Source organism: Hyla sarda, chromosome 3 (genome assembly GCF_029499605.1).
Source record: "Hyla sarda isolate aHylSar1 chromosome 3, aHylSar1.hap1, whole genome shotgun sequence".
Lineage (NCBI taxonomy): Eukaryota > Metazoa > Chordata > Amphibia > Anura > Hylidae > Hyla > Hyla sarda.
This window is the reverse complement of record NC_079191.1, coordinates 67,641,206-67,656,250: the sequence shown is the minus strand read 5'-3', so window position 1 is coordinate 67,656,250 and position 15,045 is coordinate 67,641,206. Positions and strand designations below refer to the sequence as shown.

Genomic DNA, 15,045 nt, shown 5'->3' with positions numbered 1-15,045 from the left:
CGCATCGCGAATCGCATCCCGGCTGGGAGTAATATCGCAGCGCACCCGGTCAGCAGGTCTGACCGGGGCGCTGCGAATGAGAGAACGCTGCGAGCGCTCCGGGGAGGAGCGGGGACCCGGAGCGCTCGGCGTAACAGTACCCCCCCCCCTTGGGTCTCCCCCTCTTTTTGGAGCCTGAGAACCTGAGGACAAGACTCTTGTCCAGGATGTTGTCCTCAGGTTCCCAGGATCTCTCCTCAGGGCCGCAATTCTCCCAGTCGACCAAGAAGAATCTTTTACCTCTGACCGTTTTGGATGCTAGAATCTCCTTCACAGAAAAGACGTCAGAAGATCCGGAAACTGGAGTGGGAGAAACAACTTTGGGAGAGAAGCGGTTAAGGATGAGTGGTTTAAGGAGAGAGACATGGAAGGCATTGGGAATACGGAGAGAAGGAGGAAGAAGGAGTTTGTAAGAGACAGGGTTGATCTGGCACTTGATTTTGAAAGGACCAAGATAGCGTGGTCCCAGTTTGTAACTGGGGACACGAAAGCGGACATATTTAGCGGAGAGCCATACCTTGTCTCCGGGAGCAAAAATGGGGGGAGTTCTTCTTTTTTTATCAGCAAATCTTTTCATCCGGGATGAAGCCTGTAAAAGAGAATTTTGGGTCTCTTTCCATATGGTGGAAAGATCACGAGTCACTTCATCCACAGCGAGCAAACCAGAGGGCAAGGGAGTAGGGAGGGGGGGAAGAGGGTGACGGCCGTACACCACGAAAAATGGGGACTTGGCAGAAGATTCGGAGACTCTGAAGTTGTATGAGAATTCGGCCCATGGTAGAAGATCTGCCCAGTCATCCTGGCGGGAGGAAACAAAATGCCGTAAATAGTCACCCAGGACCTGATTAACTCTTTCTACTTGCCCATTGGATTGGGGATGATAAGAAGAAGAGAAGTTTAATCTTGAGCTGTTTACAGAGGGCCCTCCAGAATTTAGACACGAATTGGACGCCTCTATCTGAGACGATATGCGTGGGCAAACCATGAAGGCGAAAAATGTGTACAAAAAATTGCTTTGCCAACTGAGGCGCTGAAGGAAGACCAGGAAGAGGAATAAAATGTGCCATCTTGGAAAATCGATCAACGACCACCCAAACAACTGTGTTGCCACGGGATGAGGGCAAGTCCGTAATAAAGTCCATACCAATCTGTGACCAAGGCTGTTCAGGAACAGGCAGAGGATGAAGGAGACCAGCAGGCTTCTGGCGAGGAGTCTTATCCCGGGCACAGACAGTACAGGCCCGCACGAAATCAATAACATCAGTCTCCAGAGTCGGCCACCAATAAAATCGAGAGATGAGTTGCAAGGATTTTTTGATGCCCACATGGCCTGCGAGGTGGGAGGAGTGTCCCCATTTGAGAATCCCGAGACGCTGGCGTGGAGAAACGAAGGTCTTCCCTGGAGGAGTTTGCCTGATGGAAGCTGGAGAAGTGGAGATCAGACAGTCCGGAGGAATGATGTGTTGCGGAGAGACCTCTACTTCAGAGGCATCAGAAGAACGAGAGAGGGCATCGGCCCTAATGTTCTTGTCAGCAGGGCGAAAATGGATTTCAAAGTTAAAACAGGCAAAGAACAACGACCACCTAGCCTGGCGAGGGTTCAGTCGTTGGGCAGACTGGAGGTAGGAGAGATTCTTGTGATCAGTGTATATGATAACTGGAAATTTTAATCCCTCCAGCAGGTGCCTCCATTCCTCAAGCTCCAATTTAATGGCCAGTAGTTCTCGATCCCCGAAGGAATAGTTTCTCTCCGCCGGGGAGAAGGTCCTAGAAAAAAAAACACAAGTCACAGCATGCCCGGAAGAATTTGTTTGTAGAAGGACAGCTCCAGCTCCCACTGAGGAGGCATCTACCTCCAATAGGAATGGTTTCGATGGGTCAGGTCTGGAGAGCACGGGAGCGGAAGAAAAGGCAGACTTGAGATGTTTAAATGCGTCTTCCGCTTGGGGGGACCAGGACTTGGGATTGGCATTTTTCTTGGTTAAAGCCACGATAGGAGCCACAATAGTGGAAAAGTGTGGAATAAACTGTCTGTAATAATTGGCGAACCCCAAAAAACGTTGGATAGCACGGAGTCCGGAGGGGCGTGGCCAATCTAAGACGGCAGAGAGTTTATCTGGGTCCATTTGTAGTCCCTGGCCAGAGAACAAGTATCCTAGGAAAGGAAGAGATTGACATTCAAAGAGACATTTCTCCATTTTGGCATAAAGTTGATTGTCACGAAGTCTCTGAAGAACCATGCGGACATGCTGGCGGTGTTCTTCTAAGTTGGCAGAAAAAATCTGAATATCGTCCAGATAAACCACAACACAGGAATATAGGAGATCACGAAAAATTTCATTAACAAAGTCTTGGAAGACGGCAGGGGCGTTGCATAGGCCAAAGGGCATGACCAGATACTCAAAGTGTCCATCTCTGGTGTTAAATGCGGTCTTCCATTCGTCCCCCTCCCTGATGCGGATGACATTATAAGCACCTCTTAAGTCCAGTTTGGTAAAGATGTGGGCACCTTGTAAGCGATCAAAGAGTTCCGAGATAAGAGGTAAGGGGTAGCGTTTTTTTACCGTGATTTTATTAAGTCCGCGGTAATCAATACAAGGACGTAGGGAGCCATCTTTTTTGGACACAAAAAAAAATCCAGCTCCGGCAGGAGAGGAGGACTTGCGGATAAACCCCTTTTTTAAATTCTCCTGGATGTACTCCGACATGGCAAGAGTCTCTGGAGCAGAAAGAGGATAGATTCTGCCCCGGGGTGGGGTAGTACCCGGGAGGAGGTCAATAGGACAGTCATAAGGCCTGTGAGGAGGCAAAGTCTCAGCTTGCTTTTTGCAGAAAACGTCAGAATAGTCCATATAAGCCTTAGGAAGACCGGATACAGGGGGAACCACAGGGTCACGGCAAGGAGTACTGGGCACCGATTTAAGACAGTCCTTGTGACAAGAAGTACCCCAGTTCTTGATTTCTCCTGTGGACCAATCAAGGGTTGGGGAATGGCGTTGAAGCCACGGTAATCCAAGAAGAATTTCAGAAGTGCAGTTGGAGAGGACCAAAAATTCAATTTTTTCGTGATGAGGTCCGATGCACATTAGGATAGGTTCCGTGCGGTAACGCACGGTACAGTCCAATCTTTCATTGTTAACAGAATTGGCGAGACTGGTCACCGGGATGTTGAACCTGTTGATGAGAGAGGCCAAAATAAAATTTCCTGCAGATCCGGAATCCAAGAAGGCCGTAGCAGAGAAGGAGAAGGTAGAGGAAGATATCCGCACAGGCACAGTAAGGCGTGGAGAAGCAGAGTAGACATCAAGAACTGTCTCATCTTTGTGTGGAGTCAGCATACGTCTTTCCAGGCGGGGAGGACGGATAGGACAATCTTTCAAGAAGTGTTCGGTACCGGCACAGTACAGGCATAGGTTCTCCATGCGGCGTCGTGTCCTCTCTTGAGGTGTCAAGCGAGACCGGTCAACTTGCATAGCCTCCACGGCGGGAGGCACAGGAACGGATTGCAGAGGACCAGAGGAGAGAGGAGCCGGGGAGAGAAACCGCCTCGTGCGAACAAAGTCCATATCCTGGTGGAGCTCCTGACGCCTTTCGGAAAAACGCATGTCAATGCGGGTGGCAAGATGAATAAGTTCATGCAGGTTAGCAGGAATTTCTCGTGCGGCCAGCACATCTTTAATGTTGCTGGATAGGCCTTTTTTAAAGGTCGCGCAGAGGGCCTCATTATTCCAGGATAATTCGGAGGCAAGAGTACGGAATTGGATGGCGTACTCGCCAACAGAAGAATTACCCTGGACCAGGTTCAGCAGGGCAGTCTCAGCAGAAGAGGCTCGGGCAGGTTCCTCAAAGACACTTCGGATCTCCGTGAAGAAGGAGTGTACAGAGGCAGTGACAGGATCATTGCGGTCCCAGAGCGGTGTGGCCCATGACAGAGCTTTCCCAGACAGAAGGCTGACTACGAAAGCCACCTTAGACCTTTCAGTTGGAAACTGGTCCAACATCATCTCCAAGTGCAGGGAACATTGCGAAAGAAAGCCACGGCAAAACTTAGAGTCCCCATCAAATTTATCCGGCAAGGATAATCGTAAGCCGGAAGCGGCCACTCGCTGCGGAGGAGGTGCAGGAGCTGGCGGAGGAGATTGTTGCTGGAGCTGTGGTAATAGCTGCTGTAGCATCACGGTCAGTTGAGACAGCTGGTGACCTTGTTGCGCTATCTGTTGCGACTGCACCGTGGTGAGGTCGGCGACAACTGGCAGTGGGACTTCAGCGGGATCCATGGCCGGATCTACTGTCACGACTCGGCTGGCTGGAGGTGGATCCTCTGTGCCAGAGAAGGATTGGCGTGGACCGTGCTGGTGGACCGTTTCTAAGTTGCTACTGGTATTCACCAGAGCCCGCCTCAAAGCGGGATGGTCTTGCAGCGTCGGTAGCAACCAGGTCGTATCCACCAGCAACGGCTCAACCTCTCTGACTGCTAAAGATAGGCGCGGTACAAGGGAGAAGACAAGAGCAAGGTCGGACGTAGCAGAAGGTCAGGGCAGGCAGCAAGGATCGTAGTCAGGGGCAACGGCAGGAGGTCTGGAACACAGGCTAGGAACACACAAGGGAACGCTTTCACTGGCACAATGGCAACAAGATCCGGCGAGGGAGTGCAGGGGAAGTGAGGTATAAGTAGGGAGTGCACAGGTGAGAATGCTGATTAGGCCTGCTGCGCCAATCAGTGGCGCAGCGGCCCTTTAAATGGCAGAGACCCGGCGCGCGCGCGCCCTAAGGAGCGGGGCCGCGCGCGCCGGGACAACACAGACGGGGAACGGGTCAGGTACGGGAGCCGAGATGCGCATCGCGAGCGGGCGCGTCCCGCATCGCGAATCGCATCCCGGCTGGGAGTAATATCGCAGCGCACCCGGTCAGCAGGTCTGACCGGGGCGCTGCGAATGAGAGAACGCTGCGAGCGCTCCGGGGAGGAGCGGGGACCCGGAGCGCTCGGCGTAACACTAATTTTGTACAAAAAGTTTTAGTTTTTTTTTAAAGCGGTACAAAAATATAAAAGTATCTAGCCATGGGTATCATTTTAATTGTATTGATCCACAGAATAATGAACACATGTCATTTTTACCATAAATTGTACAGTGTGAAAACGAAACCCTCCAAAATGCTCAAAATTTGGGTTTTATTAAAATTTCCTCCCTAAATTTTTTTTTTGGGGGGTTCGCCGTACATTTTATGGTAAAATGAGAGGTTTCATTACAAAGTACAATTGGTCACGCAAAAAACAAGCCCTTATATGGGTCTGTAGATGGAAATATAAAAGAGTTATGGATTTTAGAAGGCGAGGAGGAAAAAACGAATACGCAAAAATAAAAATTGGCCTGGTCCTTAAGGTGAAAATGGGCTTGGTCCGGGGTTAAGAAAGAAATATTGGTTAGTGTTACCTATGCCTCAAAGCAAAGAAGTTTCAGAATACCTCAGAAAAGCAGCATATAAAAGTACTGTATTGTACATTAATTCATAGTTAGACACAGGACCCGATTAACGTAAGGGCGAATGTAGCTGTAGCTCCAGACCCCTACATTAAAATAGGTCCAGTCAGACTAAAAAAAAAAATATTTTTATTTATTCTGCCTGCACTCGTTCGCTAATGGGAATCCAGGGCATCTGTCCCTGATCCCCAGACGAGCGAGTTCCACTTTCAACTGTATGCACCCGCCTATAGTTGAAAGCTGCATGCCAGTCAAGCAGGCCGTGCCCTGATGCAGGTGCCGATGACATCATTGGCGCCTGTGGAGGAGAGAGGACGCAGCTGAGCAGAGCAGGAAAGACGCCTCCAGGCTGAACTGTGTGGGACTAGGTAACTATCTATGTTTGTTAGGTTGTGCTGGGGCTGAGGGTGGGGGACCTGGCTACCTACCTACTTGCTGTCTACCTACCCACCTGGCTGCCTACCTACTCCCCTGGCTCCCTACCTACCTGCCTAACTAATAGGCTGTATACCTACCCACCTGACTGCATAACAACCTAGCTGACTGTCTACCTACTCACTTACCCACCTGGCTGCCTACCTACCTACTCACTTGCCCCCTGACATGACCCCCATAAATAATAAAGCCCCCTGACATGGATCCCATACATAATAAAGTCTCCTGACATGGCCCCTATACATAATTAAGCCCCCATCATGGCCCCCATACATAATAAAGCCACTGACATGGCCCCATACATAAAAAGTCCCCTGACATGGCCCCTATACATAATAAAGCCCCCATCATGGCCCCCATACATAATAAAGCCCCCTGACATGGCCCCATACATAATAAAGCCCCTGACATGGCCCCATAAATAATAAAGCCACTGACATGGCCCCATGCATAAAAAGTCCCCTGACATGGTCCCCATACATAATAAAGCCCCCTGACATTGCCCCCATACATAATAAAGCCCCTGACATGGCCCCCATACATAATAAAGCCCCTGACATGGCCCCCATACATAATAAAGCCCCTGACATGGCCCCCATACATGATAAAGCCCCCTGACATGGCCCCCATACATATTTAAGCCCCTGACATAGACCCCATACATAATAAAGCCCCCTGACATGGCCCCATACATAATAAAGCCCCCTGACATGGCCCCCATACATAATAAAGTCCCCTGACATGGCCCCCATACATTATAAAGTCCCCTGACACGGCCACCATACATAATGAAGTCCAGCACCGGTCCCAGCATGTAGCAGCCCTAGGGCCCCGGGTCCCCCTTGGTGCCTGGGCCCCTTACTGGGGTACTGGCTGTACCCCCTGATGGCGGCCCTGGGTCTACATTCAATTGTCCAGTCCTACTACAAGTCCCAGCAAGCCCTTAAGGTCTCTGCGTCACTTTTCACCTCCTTGGGCCCTGGCTGAACAGTATAGACTTTACCAACTGTCTACCCTCAGTAAAGCTACCGTTGTCCGTAACTTGGCGTCGGAGTCTTTATCGCCCCGTGCCTAGCCCAGGATCCAGCTGTATAGCTTCAGGTGGTTTTAGGTTAAACCACTCCCTGGCGTCACGAATACAAGGTCTATGCCATCTGCCCCTAGGGTAACGACATCTGCCTTCATCACAGCCCGCTACCACAACTTTTGGTGTCACGAACAGGACACGGGTGTGCGCCTTATGCCACAAGTCCTCCCCTAGTCTGAACTGTGTCCAATATTGTCTGCAAAAACCACATGCCCATGCGATTTTAAGTCTGTGCCAGAAAGTGTATGGGACTTTGCAAATGAAAAGTGGTTTACTCGTGGCGTTTGTGAAAAAGAGGAGGAGGTGAAGAAAACTACACAGAGGTAGTACCTGAAAGGGTTAAGTTGGTCCGGTGCTTCCCGCGCCTGCGAGCGGTCGCTGCTCCGCCCCGTCAGTCCCCAGCAGTGATGCCTCTTCAACCAAGCAAGGAGGAACCAAAGAGCCGCCATGTGTTGCACAGGGGAAGATTTTGCTGATCGGACCAAAACAGGAAGTTCCCGGGGCGCAGCCATATTGTAGGTTTCGGCTGCTGCGTCCGGCTCTGCCGTTAAGCACCCACTGCATTGCAGACTCTGCAAACACCAACAATTGTCAGTATTAAGTCTCCGGTGTCAGTACCTGCTAGCATTAAGACATTAATACCTGCAAGTCTGGTTGCAAGACGGATTACAACCGGGTGCCTGCAAAATAGAGAGGAGGCATCCATTACAAGCTGCTGCAGCACTTTAGCAATAATCTTAATGGGAAAAGCACCTTATTCTTCTTAAAGCGATATCGCACTCAAAATTCAACAAGATGTCAGAACCCAGCTCTCAGATCAACCAGGCGACGGCGCCTCTTCATCTCCAGCAGCGAGGTCATCACCTGCCCCAGCAGCCAGGATCTTGCCAGCTCAGCATCAACAGTCCTGGCGTTCCAACGTCTGCACCGGTATTCCTGGGGAACCCTGTTCTCCCTACCTACAATTTAGACCCCTTCACCCTGAGGGATTTCAAAGAGAGGATCCAGAGTTTGTTTGTCTTTTACTCTTTCCCTCCTAATCAACAGGTGCAATTGCTCAGAGGACAACTCCAGGGACCAGTGCTAGAGGAAGTGCACACCTGGCCAGCCTCCGAGAAGGCAACTGTAGAGCAGACTTTTGAAGGACTGTATCAGGTATTTGAGTCACATTCTCCATTAGAGGTACATCTCTGGCTGTATGAAGCCAGGTGAGACCTTAAGAGCATATGCCGTAGCCCTACAGAATGCCCTAGAGACTGTCCAAAAACTAGATGGTATAGCTCCCGAGCACCCATGCCTAGCCCAAGATCCAGCATATACCTTCGGGTGGTTTTATGCTATACCACGCCCAGGCATCATGAATACAAGGGGTTAATGCCATCTGCCCCTAGGGTAACAACATCTGCCCTCATCACACCCTGCATATATATATATATATATATATATATATATATATATATTGAGTGGAATAGGGGCAGGGCAGATAAGTGGAGCAGGAGTAGAGTCTCACAGGGGGGCCTTGCTTTATTTGGTCCGGGGGACCCAAGTGTTACTAGTCTATTTAATGATATAAAATAATGGATGTGGGGGTATTTTGGTTGGTTTTATCTTATAGCAGGGGGCGGGGGCAGCATTTCATTTTTGGACACAGGCAGCACAATGGGGAAGTGGCAGGCAGAATGGAGCCTTCCTAGTGCTCCCTTCTCTACAGTCAGCCCCATCTCCTGCAGGCAGGACAGCATCGGGCGGTAGTGATCACCTGCTGGAACTGGAGAGGTCCGTGCCACGGGCATTGTGTGCAGGGGATGTGAGTGCTACCTACCTAGCTGCATACCTACCTAGCTGTCTGGCTATCTACCTAGCTGCCTAACAACCTACCTAGCAAGCTACTTACCTGGCTACCTACCTATGTCATTCTGGGTATTGTACGTGTTGCAGATAATGTTAGAAAACTAAGTCGCACTGCAACCCACAAATGGCTGCAACCCAGCTGTTGGGTCATGGCCACTTGTAGGCCCATCAAAATCCTCAGCCAATCCTCTTTATCTGGCCGTGGTTAGACAGAGTCTTGTGGCAAAACCTGGAGGGGGAAGACACCCTAGAAATATTGATGAATTAAAACAGATTTGCAGAATTGCTCTAAAATTACCCCTAAACTTTGTGCAATTTTATTTGCAGAAAAAGACAACACATAGGGGGAAATTTATCAAAACCTGTGCAGAGGAAAAGTGGTGCAGTTTCCCAAAGCGGCCAATGAGATCACTTCTTTCATTTTATAAAGGTCTTTCTTAAAATCTGATTGGTTGCTGTAGGCAATTGCACCACTTTTCTTTTGCAAGGTTTTGATAAATCTCCCCCTTAGTGGAGGTAGTTGATGATAAAGAGGAATCTACAGGTTACTAAATTCATGGGCTGGCTTACTTTTCATCCTGCACTGTGGGTGTTTACTCAGTTCGCTCAGTAAAGGACATGAACAGTACATATGTTTGTGTGTTACTAATTTAGCTACATTGCATTTATCTATAACTTACTTGTGACTGAACCCACCCGTGGACCATGGACAGGTGTGGTGCTGTTTCTAGAAGGGAGCAGCCATGTTTTTCTAATCCTGCAGAACTCTTTGAAAGCAGATTCCTTGTACACAGCTAAACTGTGAACTCTTCATTGTTTTCAGTTTTCTGAACTGCAGAAGCCATAAATCATTGAAAACATTTGTTATTTTAGAACATTCCATATTCCCAAGCGCCCAAAATAAAGTCAATAAATAAACAGGCATTTCAACCTCCTGTCTCTTATGCCAACCCTATAACGGGCACAGCTCAGTGAACATAACCATAATGAGCAGTCAGGGATATTCTAGGATTAGGAGTTTTTTTTTCCTAATTGAAGCTTTCAACTTTAGAAGATCTATTAAAAAAGAACAGTTCATCTGTGTCCTGGATCTAGAAGAAAGTCATATTCTCGCATCACACCCTCACATTATATACAACATCTCACATAAGTTAGTCCCCCTCTCACATTATATATATAGTATATCCCTTATAAGTGAGTCCACCCCTCACATTATATATACAGTATCTCCCATATGTGAGTCCACCCCTTACATTATATATACAGTATCTCCCATAAGTGAGTCCACCCCTCACATTATATACAGTATATCCCATAAGTGAGTCCACCCCTCACATTATATACAGTATCTCCCATAAGGGAGTCCACCCCTCACATTATATACAACATCTCACATAAGTTAGTCCCCCTCTCACATTATATATATAGTATATCCCTTATAAGTGAGTCCACCCCTCACATTATATACAGTATCTCCCATAAGTGACTCCACCCCTCACATTATATATACAGTATATCCCATAAGTGACTCCACCCCTCACATTATATACAGTATCTCCCATAAGTGACTCCACCCCTCACATTATATACAGTATATCCCATAAGTGAGTCCACCCCTCACATTATATACAGTATCTCCCATAAGTGAGTCCACCCCTCACATTATATATACAGTATCTCCCATAAGTGAGTCCACCCCTCACATTATATATACAGTATCTCCCATAAGTGAGTCCACCCCTCACATTATATATACAGTATCTCCCATAAGTGACTCCACCCCTCACATTATATACAGTATATCCCATAAGTGAGTCCACCCCTCACATTATATATACAGTATCTCCCATAAGTGAGTCCACCCCTCACATTATATATACAGTATCTCCCATAAGTGAGTCCACCCCTCACATTATATATACAGTATATCCCATAAGTGAGTCCCCCCTCACATTATATATACAGTATCTCCCATAAGTGAGTCCATCCCTCACATTATATATACAATATCTCCCATAAGTGAGTCCACCCCTCACATTATATACAGTATCTCCCATAAGTGAGTCCATCCCTCACATTATATATACAATATCTCCCATAAGTGAGTCCACCCCTCACAATATATATACAGTATCTCCTATAAGTGAGTCCACCCCTCACATTATATACAGTATCTCACATAAGTTAGTCCCCCTCTCACATTATTTATATAGTATCTCCCATAAGTGAGTCCACCCCTCACATTATATACAGTGTCTCCCATAAGTGAGTCCACCCCTCACATTATATACAGTGTCTCCCATAAGTGAGTCCACCCCTCACATTATATACAGTATCTCCCATAAGTGAGTCCACCCCTCACATTATATATACAGTATATCCCATAAGTGAGTCCACCCCTCACATTATATATACAGTATCTCCCATAAGTGAGTCCACCCCTCACATTATATACAGTATCTCCCATAAGTGAGTCCACCCCTCACATTATATACAGTATCTCCCATAAGTGAGTCCACCCCTCACATTATATATACAGTATCTCCTATAAGTGAGTCCACCCCTCACATTATATACAGTATATCCCATAAGTGAGTCCACCCCTCACATTATATATACAGTATATCCCATAAGTGAAGTCCACCCCTCACATTATATATAGTATCTCCCATAAGTGAGTCCACCCCTCACATTATATATACAGCATCTCCCATAAGTGAGTCCACCCCTCACATTATATATACAGTATCTCCCATAAGTGAGTCCACCCCTCACATTATATATACAGTATCTCCCATAAGTGAGTCCACCCCTCACATTATATATACAGCATCTCCCATAAGTGAGACCACCCCTCACATTATATACAGTATCTCCTATAAGTGACTCCACCCCTCACATTATATACAGTATCTCACATAAGTGAAGTCCACCCCTCACATTATATATAGTATCTCTCATAAGTGAGTCCACCCCTCACATTATATATACAGCATCTCCCATAAGTGAGACCACCCCTCACATTACATATACAGTATCTCCCATAAGTGAGTCCACCCCTCATATTATATACAGTATCTCCCATAAGTGAGTCCACCCCTCACATTATATATACAGTATATCCCATAAGTGAGTCCACCCCTCACATTATATATACAGTATCTCCCATAAGTGAGTCCACCCCTCACATTATATACAGTATCTCCCATATGTGAGTCCACCCCTCACATTATATATAGTATCTCTCATAAGTGAGTCCACCCCTCACATTATATATACAGCATCTCCCATAAGTGAGACCACCCCTCACATTACATATACAGTATCTCCCATAAGTGAGTCCACCCCTCATATTATATACAGTATCTCCCATAAGTGAGTCCACCCCTCACATTATATATACAGTATATCCCATAAGTGAGTCCACCCCTCACATTATATATACCGTATCTCCCATAAGTGAGTCCACCCCTCACATTATATATAGTATGTCTCATAAGTGAGTCCACCCCTCACATTATATATACAGTATCTCCCATAAGTGAGTCCACCCCTCACATTATATATACAGTATCTCCTATAAGTGAGTCCACCCCTCACATTATATATACAGTATATCCCATAAGTGACTCCACCCCTCACATTATATATACAGTATCTCACATAAGTGAAGTCCACCCCTCACATTATATATAGTATCTCTCATAAGTGAGTCCACCCCTCACATTATATATACAGTATCTCCCATAAGTGAGTCCACCCCTCACATTATATATACAGTATCTCCCATAAGTGAGTCCACCCCTCATATTATATGCAGTATCTCCCATAAGTGAGTCCACCCCTCACATTATATATACAGTATCTCCCATAAGTGAAGTCCACCCCTCACATTATATATAGTATCTCCCATAAGTGAGTCCACCCCTCACATTATATATACAGCATTTCCCATAAGTGAGTCCACCCCTCACATTATATATAGTATCTCTCATAAGTGAGTCCACCCCTCACATTATATATACAGCATCTCCCATAAGTGAGACCACCCCTCACATTATATATACAGTATCTCCCATAAGTGAGTCCACCCCTCACATTATATATACAGTATCTCCCATAAGTGAGTCCACCCCTCACATTATATACAGTATCTCCCATAAGTGAGTCCACCCCTCATATTATATGCAGTATCTCCCATAAGTGAGTCCACCCCTCACATTATATATACAGTATCTCCCATAAGTGAGGCCACCCCTCACATTATATATACAGTATATCCCATAAGTGAGTCCACCCCTCACATTATATACAGTATCTCCCATAAGTGAGTCCACCCCTCACATTATATATACAGTATCTCCCATAAGTGAGTCCACCCCTCACATTATATATACAGTATGTCCCATAAGTGAGTCCACCCCTCCCATTATATATACAGTATCTCCCATAAGTGATTCCACCCCTCACATTATATACAGTACCTCCCATAAGTAAGTTCAACCCTCACATTATATACAGTATCTCCCATAAGTGAGCCTACCCCTCACATTATATATACAGTATCTCACATTAGTGAGGCCACCCCTCACATTATATACAGTATCTCCTATAAGTCAGTCCACCCCTCACATTATATATACAGTATCTCCCATAAGTGAGTCCCCCCTCATATTATATATACAGTATCTCCCATAAGTGAGTCCACCCCTCACATTATATATACAGTATCTCCCATAAGTGAGTCCCCCCCTCACATTATATATACACTATCTCCCTTAAGTGAGTCCACCCCTCACATTGAATATACAGTATCTCACATTAGTAGTGAGTCCACCCCTCACATTATATACAGTATCTCCCATAAGTGAGTCCACCCCTCACATTATATATACAGTATCTCCCATAAGTGAGTACACTCCTCACATTTTTTGAAAATATTTTCTTCTATCCAGGATCCAGCTTTATACCTTCGGGTGGTGTAGAGAATAAACCATGCCCTGGCGTCACGAACACAAGGGGTTAATGCCATCTGCCCCTATGGTAAATCCATCTGCCTTCATCACACCCTCACCACAACTTTTGGCATCACCAACAGGATACGGGTGTGCGCCTTATGCAAAAAGAACCCCCCGGTCCAGTATTGCCGATAATTCGCACGCAAATGCGAAAGAAACTTCCGCCAGAAAGTGTATAGGACTTTGTCAGTGAAAAGTGTTTATCACTTATGAAATAGAGGGGGAGGTGAAGAAAAGTCTGTTATCTTCCATTTTGAACTGTGTAAAGTCTGTACCTGTAAGAGTTAATCTAGTCCAGTGTCTGCCACGTGCGTGAGCGGTCGCAGCTTTGCCCCCAGCGCTGATGCCTCTTCAATCCAGTGAGGAGGAACCAAAGAGCCTCCCTATGTTGCACAGGGGAAGATTTTTCTGACCGGACCTAAACAGGATGTTCCCTGGGCACAGCCATATTGGAGGTTCCAGCTGCTGCGTTCGTCTCCAACTGTCACCTACAATGTCCACGCTGCATCGTAGGCTCTGCAAACACCGCCGAGCACCAGTACAAAGTCTCCGGTGTCGGAATTTATTATTACTGTCTCCTGAATTGTCCGCAAGTCTGGTCACAAGGCTGCTCATCACAGGGTACCTGCAAAATAGAAGGGGAGTGCCAACTGTAGTACCCCCCCATCATTCAAACCGGAGCCGCTGCAGCACTTCATCAGTTCTCTTAACCTGAAACCTCATTCTTCTTAAAGCGACAGTACACTCAAAAATCAACAGGATGTCTGAACCCAGCACCACATTCCAACCGGGTGCCAGTGCCCCTTCATCTGCAGCGGCAAGGTCATCACCTGCTCCGGCCCCTGAAGCATCAACAATCCTGGTGTTCCAGCGACAGCATCGGTATTCACAGTGAATCCTGTCCTTCCCATCTACAATGGAGACCCCTTCACCCTGAGGGATTTCTAACAGAGTTTGTATGTTTTTTACTCTTTCCCTCCTAACCAACAGGTGCAACTGCTAACAGGACAACTTCAGGGACTAGCACTAGAGGAAGTCCGCACCTGGCCAGCATCTGAGAAGGCGACTGTGGAACAGATCTTTGAAGGACTGTACCAGGTATTTGAGTCACATTCTCCATCAGAGGTATGTCTCT

At 46.9% G+C, this 15,045-nt stretch overlaps 1 long non-coding RNA gene across 1 annotated transcript in view; it reads right to left on the bottom strand.

Moving 5' to 3' along the window:
• Positions 1–14,585, bottom strand: part of LOC130361378 (uncharacterized) — an 81,791-nt gene extending 67,206 nt beyond the window's left edge. The window contains exons 1-2 of the long non-coding RNA XR_008890987.1: positions 14,186–14,585; positions 9,573–9,724 (exon numbers count right to left, since the gene is read on the bottom strand). This is a non-coding gene — a long non-coding RNA (uncharacterized LOC130361378). The remainder of the gene's footprint in view (positions 1–9,572; positions 9,725–14,185) is intronic.
• Between the last annotated feature and the right edge of the window lie 460 nt (positions 14,586–15,045).